This window comes from Podarcis filfolensis (assembly GCF_964270895.1).
Source record: "Podarcis filfolensis genome assembly, chromosome: 5".
NCBI lineage: Eukaryota > Metazoa > Chordata > Lepidosauria > Squamata > Lacertidae > Podarcis > Podarcis filfolensis.
In genome coordinates, this window is record NC_139608.1 from 95919988 (window position 1) to 95928703 (window position 8716).

An 8716-nucleotide genomic window follows, 5' to 3' on the forward strand; every position below is an offset into this window, starting at 1 on the left:
TCGTCCTTTTCAAGCCCAGGACCCAACCCGGCCGGCACAAGGACACCTCGCCAGCCCGTGCCAAGTTCGCGGGTCACTCAGGGTCACTCACCCACCGCAGGAACTTCAGCTGCGCGCTCCTGCCTGGATTGTAGGCTGGACTCAACGCGCGTGGATGCTCCAAGCGGGAGATGGAGGGAAGAGGCTGCGCAGGCAGGGAACTCCGGGCTGCTGGATCCAACGCAAAACCAAAAGGCTCAATCCAATGCAAGAGAGGATCACCGCGCAGGATCCAGCGATGATGGGCAAGAATCCAGCGTCGCCCTGCGGCCGGTCCCGGGGAGCGGACTTTGGGGAAGCCGTCCGTTCCCCCTTTCTCCTGCGTGGTTTGACCTACAACAGTTCCTCCTGTCGGAAAGTATTTCCTATGCTGAGAAACTGTGCCATCCTCTACCTTCCCTCCCAATTCTATACTAGGCTTTGCCAGGATCTGCCAGCCCTCTCTGCATCCGTTCTCTCCCACCTTTCTCAGTTTGTGGGCTGCTTCCTTGACCCCCCTAAAGGCAGCGCTTTGGTCACTTGCTGAGCAACTCTGGCCAGGACCCAGGCTGGCAAGGCACACAGTCCAACTGAACTATCCTACAGTCAGATCTCTTGGTTTTAACATAATTCCTTAATCTCAACACAGCAGACACCAGCGAGTACAGAGAACAGAATTTTTGCTTTAAGACGAAATCAAAATGTTTTCTTATGCTGTGCCTTTACCGTTGAGCATAGGAAAATACGACATTCTTAGGACAGCTATTAATAGTTTGATTTTTCCCCGGGGGAGAAATATTTATTTAATAAACGAAGTCCAGCTGACATCAACCATATTTAGACCTTAACTCTCACGATGGGGAGGAAGCAAAAAAAGAAGCGCACACTCAACAATACTGCCCAAATTATGAACATTAAGTTGTAAACAGCACCTGCCATTCAGATCTTTCTTCTGCCTATAAAGATGAGACTTTTATACAAAGGAAAGTGCTGCGTCCAGCCACTATGTGTGTTGTTGTTGTTTAGTCGTTTAGTCGTGTCCGGCTCTTCGTGACCCCATGGATCAGAGCACGCCAGGCACGCCTGTCTTCCACTGCCTCCCGCAGTGTAATACTACTCAATTCAGCTGAAGCCTTGTCAATCTCCAGCTTTATTAATACGAATACTACATTTTCCATGGACATAGCATTGTAGGATTTCTTTATTTCTGTTTCATCTTACAAGGAGCTTACAAGTTTCAACTAGTGCCAGAGATAGATTCAAGTAACTATGGGATTTTACATTTTCAACTTGTAGTAATATACCATACAGTTACTGATTCTCACTTGCATGCATGAAAGGGTTAACCAGAGCAGGAAATGATCTCAGTTACCATGAGAGCAATTAAGCAGGCTCAATGAAATTAGAAGGGTCCCTGAGGGTAATCTAGTCCATCCCCCTGCAATGCAAGAATCTCAATTAAAGCATCCATGACAGGTGGCCATCCAGCCACTGCTTAAAAACTTCCAAGGAAGGAGATTCCTTTGACGTTTAATACGAATCTCCATGTCTCAACATAACGGAGAACAACTAGCTGTACATAAAGGTAAAGGGACCCCTGACCATTAGGTCCAGTCGTGGCCGACTCTGGGGTTGCGGCGCTCATCTCACTTTACTGGCCAAGGGAGCCGGTGTACAGCTTCCGGGTCAAGTGGCCAGCATGACTAAGCCACTTCTGGTGAACCAGAGCAGCACACGGAAACGCCATTTACCTTCCCACCGGAGTGGTACCTATTTATCTACTCGCACTTTGACGTGCTTTCAAACTACTAGGTGGGCAGGATAGCTATACATATGCAGAGGTTATACTCCACAGTTGTAATTTATTACAGGCTACTTCACTTGGGGCAGAGATTTCTAAACCACAGGCTTAGTGTCTCAGGTATGATACTTTGGCATATTGTTCAACCACTCGCAAAGAATTCAGGAAACTCTTGCAGAGTTACAGTTCCCAGCGCCCTTAACAAATTGTGCTTTTAAATGTCTGGTGTTCTGTACTAGTAAACCCTCCAAGTGAAGTCCCTATGATGGTTGGACGGCGCCTTGCATGCCTTCTTCCAGCAACTCCTGCAGCCAAGCTGGTGCCAGATGTATTACAGTGGTACCTTGGGTTACAGATGCTTCAGGTTACAGACGCTTCAGGTTACAGACTCCGCTAACCCAGAAATAGTACCTTGGGTTAAGAACTTTGCTTCAGGATGAGAACAGAAATCACGCGATGGCAGTGGGAGCCCCATTAGCTAAAGTGGTACCTCAGGTTAAGAACAGTTTCAGGTTAAGAATGGACCTCCAGAACGAATTAAGTACGTAATCAGAGGTACCACTGTACTCTGCTTTCCTTTGGGCAACATCAGCCAGGCCAAGAGGGTGGTCTTGTCATCTGGGCAGCCCAGGACCTCCAGACACACCGCCCAGGCTTGCACCCCAGGGAGGTCACTTTGGTGCTGCTAACACAATGGTTTGACCCCCCCCCCGAGGGTCAACTCCATTCTCTCTCGAGACAGATGGACATCAACAGTAACAATATTTATAGACAACCTGGATTCTGCAAGTTATAAATCCAAGAACGGTACCAAAAGTGGTTGAGTGCAAGTTGGACTGACTGCACTAAGCAACAAGGAAGGTGGAAGACGTACCAGGGAGAGAGGGAGATAAATAAAAAGATGAAGCAACTCAGAACTCCAGAACAACTCACTCTTTCCAGAAATGTAGCAGAGAGGTAGAAATTCTTATAAATATTGCTAGGTATTAGATTTCTTTAACAGGTTACAACTGAGTGAAAAACACCAAGCTAATTATGAGATTGCATGACAGAGATTCCAGGCATATTACCCTCCAAAATAAAATGGATGGATTTGAATACTTTATCAACAGATCTTGGACTGGGTGTGTCTATACCACCCAATGACAGTGTTGTAGTCAACGAGGGCACAATTACTGCTACCGTAATTGAAAACTTTTGGATGTATAGAAAATAAGAAGAGAAACTATGTGTCTTCCTGAGCCATGGCAAAACTGGCTGTTGTGTGATGAAATTTCATCTATCAAAGCAATTACTGCTGCTGTAGGCAGGACTTTTAATCAGTCTCATTGTCTTTCACTCCCATAAGATCCTATGAACTGTGATCACAATTAGACAGCTGGCACCAATCGGTGGAAGTGGGGCAGAACAGACACCTCCCAAACAGCCCGCAGCCCCAATTGATTGATACAGCCCCAATTGATTGGGGGGGCAGTAGTAGAAGATGCAGGTGGCGCTGTGGGTTAAACCACAGAGCCTAGGGCTTGCCGATCAGAAGGTTGGCGGTTTGAATCCCCGCAGCAGGGTAAGCTCCCGTTGCTTGGTCCCTGCTTCTGCCAACCTAGCAGTTCGAAAACACGTCAAAGTGCAAGTAGATAAATAGGTACCGCTCCAGCAGGAAGGTAAACAGTGTTTCCATGCGCTGCTCTGGTTTGCTGGCCACATGACCCGGAAGCTGTACGCCAGCTCCCTCGGCCAATAAGCGAGATGAGTGCCGCAACCCCAGAGTCGGCCACGACTGGACCTAATGGTCAGGGGTACCTTTACCTTTACCTTTGCCTAGAAGAAAATTGGAGGGTTTCTTTTAGCACATTATTCCAGAATACTAACTGAATAATGGACGATGACATGTGGCAGCATGCAAAAAAAACAACATACATACACACACACACACACACACACACACACACACACACACAACTATATCACTCTAAACAGTTAGTGTGGAGAAAGGCCCATAGTCTGTGTCAGCCCAGCCTGGTCTCCTCTGTCTGGGAATTGACTCCAGCACAAGCTCTTCCCAGTTCCTGCTCCTTGAACCTCCTTTAAATAGAGATATTTACAGCAGGCAATGTGTGTGCTCTGCTGCTGACATATGGCAGAAGTACATTCCAGTCTCCCTTCCCAGGTGAGAATACATCCAGATTACAAAGAATTAAAATGTACTTTCCAAGTTTCAGCAGAGAGATAATAGCATTGGGGAGAAGGAGGGAGAAGGAGAAAGTCCCGTGTTTTCCACACTTTTTTCTATACTCAGTTTCAATTACTCAAGATGGCTGTAAAGAAACTAACGTGAAGGTTGCACGAATAATTTCAGATACTTTGCATTGAGATAAAGAACCAATTTGTTCTTCCCTTCCAATTAGTCAAGGTGGAGGAAATCTCATTTGCGGTGCTGTGGTATGAATTTGAAGAGTGAACCTGATTCACAGCAAAAAATAAAGATTAAAGCACAATATGACTTCATGGACCTGGAACGCAAGAATTCCACCAACATACTTTATTTGAGAACGCTGGCATAACTTCTTCTTGGAACTCAGACATTTGCTATTAAAGGCCCTTGACGTGCCCATCTAGTGTTTGTCCGGAAGCCCAGCTTGCTCTCTCTCTTTCTCTCTCTCTCAGTTCATATCCCAATTTTTACTCTTATCTTCCCTCTCACCTCTGTCCTAAATGCTTCAACTTCTTTCTTTAAATATTTAATCAGGATCAACTATGCAAATGAGTTCCAGAACAGCAGGAGTGGGGAAATCTCAGCCACGTAAATCTGTTATAATAAAACAAAAGAGAATCCTGAAGCACTTTTCAAAGCCCTGCTAATTAATGACTAACCTACAGGTACTTATAGAGTCTGGGGCACTTTTCAATCAAACATATAGTATATTTAATGCTCATAAATTTAAAACAAAATGAAAATGTTTTGGTTCTTTTGTTGCATAATTTACTAGCAAAGAGGTTGACTTGGCAATCTAGTCCCTTATGACACCCCTTGTGTGCATATCATCAGATGTGCCTTTATCCACTATGTTTATTCCATACTTTCTATCAAAAACAGTCAAAAGGTTTAATAATACTGAAGACGAAGCACTCCCTGTTTGAACTATAGCCAGAGACCAGGCCTGAATGGGGAAATGGAGACCTAGCAATAAACCTTCTGTTCTTACATAAGTGTAAATGACAAGTTTCCTGGCCAGCTACATTTCACCTCTCCTGATAAGAACATCAACACTGTCCTGCTTACTCAGACCAGCTAGCCTAGCTTTTTGTTTTCAAATACTAGCCAGTCAAAAGTGCCTGGTCACTCACAAGCAGGACGCAACACAATTGTGTCCCTCTGTTGCTGAACCCCAGCCACCTGGAAGATTTACTGCCCCTGTACATGGAGCTGTGTTTAACTATCCTGCGCCATGCATTTGTCTGCCTATGTGAACGTCATCAGAGAGAGAGGACATCTCATGGTAGTAACCCCCCTCGAGTTAGTTGCATGTTGCACAAAGTTGTACTCCTTGTGTTCTTATTCCCCATCCAATCATGACGAAGAAACGCAGTTTCACTGACTGTTCTCAGATCTTGCACGCAAAGCTTTTAACCCTCCAGAGAGCTTTCTCCAGCAGATGTGTGCCTCTTCCACAGTGCAAGAAAAGTCACTGAAGGCCACAACTTCTTCCCACTCCCACCCTCCTGCCCAGAAGGGACGGCATCTCAAAGGCTACACAGCAGCCAGGCACCCCCTCCTCTCCTCCTTTGTGAGCTTTTTCCAGCTTCAAGCCTTCAAGTAAAGTCTCACCAAAGCAACCCTTGCCAGCCGCCTTCAGAAAATAAAGGCTTACCTTCCAAAGTGATGGGCTCTCTTGAGATGGGCACTTCTGGCAGGTGCCAGATGCTTTCGGAACAGACAGCAACTGTTTCTCTAAGTAGCCTCCTTGCCATTTCTCCAAAAAGGAAAAAGCTCCACTCCCAGATAGTGGAGTTGTCATCATTTCCAAGCCCCTTCTAGCCACACCTCTCCCTTTGTTTTTCTTTCCAGCTCAAGTCCTGCTTGCCAGAAAAAAATAAATAATACAAGCTGGCCGCTAAGCTCACAGTTGTTATTGTTATGTGCTTTGTAGGGGAGGCTCCGCACTAGCATCTCCTGTGCCTATGAAAGCAACACAGAGAGTTTTCCACTACTCACCAATGCTTTCAGCTCATCAGTCCAGCAGGTGATTAATTCATCAGCAAATACCGATTAGTGGGTTTTGTTGAGAGCGAGTCCCTGCAAAAAAAAAAATGCTTTAAGGCCTCTCCCAATGCTTACAGACATTTACTAGGAAATTGTAATATGACACTCGGCTGTAAGCATTCCAAACAAAATCGTCAGCCTTTCCTTCCTCAGTTCCTTGCAAATTAAGAGCACCACTGAAGGCAAAGAAAGCTTCATGAGAAATGATGAACTTGGAAACTAAGCCTGTTCTCCCAGCAGCAAAATATCAATTCTTGAGGGGGTACGACTCTAACGCTCTCAGGAATCCCTGCCAGGTAACAGGTTAATTGGATCTGTTTACAGTAAACAGGTTAATTAGGAGCAGGGCATCTTTTTCCAGCTGGAGCTCAGCTTCAGCACCTCTCAGGTATGTGCCATTACCATTCTAAGAGAGCAAGGAAGAAGTTCGTGGTGGGCTCCAGCCTCTCTTTTTCTAGACAAATGCCACTGATTAGGACTATTTACAGAGATAGCTACTTTAAAGGTCTTCTCTGCCTTTGAAGTGGGGAGCTTACAGTGCTGAGAGAGATATGTAATTTCTGCACAAACCTCTCACAATATGGCTAATAATGCAGTCCATTTATCACCAAGTAATTAATAATACCGCTTAGTGTTTATGTTGCGTATTTCAAGGGTTCAAAATGCTTCACATACTTAGGAATCCAGACAGCAGCCCTGAAAGGCAGAGAAGTATTCTCCTCATATTGAAAACTGGGGTTGTGGTCAAGTGAGAATTGCCCAAGACCACCTCATGACCACCTTTAAAGCCCTAAACGGCTTCAGCCCTGTATACCTGAAGGAATATCTCCACGGGGGTCCAGCTCCAAGGGCCTTCTGGCGGTTCTCTCACTGCGAGAAGTGAAGCCACAGAGAACCAGGCAGAGGGCATGCCAGAGGGGCCATGGCCTCGGGCGTGGATTTTCGAGGGGCGTCGCTACGCATGGCCCAGCCGGTGCTCCTCATCTGGCATCAGTGGAACCAATGCTCACAGAGAGGAGCAGCAGGCGAGGCCACTCTGTGTGCACTGACATGGGTGTGCCTGCTTCATGCTTGCCAAGTGCCCTCAGCTAGCTGGGCTCCCCCCTGAGCAAATGGCTGGTGGGAAGGGGGCCACGGCTCTGCTGGCAAGGAGTGTGTCAGGGCTTGGACAGAGGAGGAATGGTGGAGACTGCCTCCCCAGCTGGATCCTTCCAGGGAGGAGGAAGAGGAAGACAGAATTACAACAGTTGGGAAATAATGGCAGAGGAGAAGCAGGCAGAGCTGGAGCAGCAGCTGGCTGACACATTGTCACTAGAAAGCATTCCAGACCCACCATCTCCCAGAACCCGGCAAGCTTTAAAAGTAGAAGAGCAAAGAGGTCAAAGACAGAGGGCACCTAGCAGCACCTGTAGAGGAGGTGATGATGATGACGAATGAGGAAGTGGGGGGAAAGGGGGTGGAGATTCACTCAGGACAACGCCATTATCCAAGAGGCTGTGTTCCAAAGCCTCTCTCTGTAAATATTGAATAAAAAGTGGATGGTAAGAAACTTTCCTTGTCTTTGTACATTCCTGGGCCATGGGAGTTACAATGCAAACAAAAACAAATTTCTTCCTCATCCCTTTATCTGTGAATCAGTGGATCAAACGAGACCTGGCACGGAATCCCATGTTCAAACATGTGTCTTCTTCTTCTTCCTCTTCTTCAAGCCATGACAGAGGTCAAGATCCAGATTAGGGCCACCAGGTAATGACTGAGGGGTTAACCCTTTCGCCTGCACCATGTTCATGAAGCTTATAGCTGAAGCAAATCCAGATCACCTCAGCATAGGCAGAGTCCAAACACAGGATTCAAAGATACATTTAAGAATAACTGTTGTAAGTTTAACTACAACACACGCAAAACAATAAAACAGACCGTGACTCCAGAGGGTATACATTGCTTCAAACAATTTGACAAAATCACATTGTCTGCATATATACATATGTGCAGATCAAAACTCAGGTTCTCTATCCAATATGTTTTCTGAGAAATGGGGGGCCTCAGATTCTCAGTTAAGAGGCAATAAAAGAAAGATAAGGGAGAATAGTCCTTCCTCAGTTACCTCCTCCCCACCCAAGCAAACCTGCACTGATGCACAACGGTATCAGCCAGAGCGAGCTGCCATGCTCCACCACAGCATCTCAAGGCAAAATTATTCTCACTTTTCATGTAATGTCCAATCTCCATGCAATTTTCAATCTCCATTAGGAGATGAATGATTAATAAGTCTTTGTGTGTTAGAGCTTCTCTGCCCTGAAAACAAGGACAGCAAGAGCAGTCTTTAACCCAGATCATTCTCTATTTATTTAAACTTCGCCTTTAGTTCTGATTGCTGATCATAAACACTAAAAATATAGTGGGAATAATAAAAATTAAATAATAGATTTACAACTATATACATATATAAAATCTATTTAAACCATACAAATAATTATATATTATTCATACAAATAATTACATTACTCTAGCTATGACATCAAAGTCTGCCTACCAAAGCTACCCTTTGCTTGGGCAATCCTACTGTGGGTTAGTGATCCCTACCTTTGACATTCCCTCCAGCAGTAGGATGACCAGTCCCTACTAACAGGCTGTCA

The 8716-nt window shown here is 45.5% G+C and overlaps 1 protein-coding gene and 1 long non-coding RNA gene across 6 annotated transcripts in view; both read right to left on the bottom strand.

Moving 5' to 3' along the window:
• Positions 1-1750, bottom strand: part of LOC310763617 — a 288221-nt gene extending 286471 nt beyond the window's left edge. Inside the window, exon 1 of the long non-coding RNA XR_014548724.1 lies at positions 1598-1750. This is a non-coding gene — a long non-coding RNA (uncharacterized lncRNA). The remainder of the gene's footprint in view (positions 1-1597) is intronic.
• The window catches only part of A4GALT (alpha 1,4-galactosyltransferase (P1PK blood group)), a 61773-nt gene extending 55620 nt beyond the window's left edge, over positions 1-6153 (bottom strand). The window contains exons 1-2 of one of the 5 annotated variants that reach the window (XM_083615960.1): positions 6033-6094; positions 5689-5893 (exon numbers count right to left, since the gene is read on the bottom strand). The gene's annotated coding sequence lies outside the window, so the exon portion shown is untranslated. The other 4 variants (XM_083615961.1, XM_083615959.1, XM_083615963.1 and 1 more) reach the window with 4 other exon arrangements.
• Between the last annotated feature and the right edge of the window lie 2563 nt (positions 6154-8716).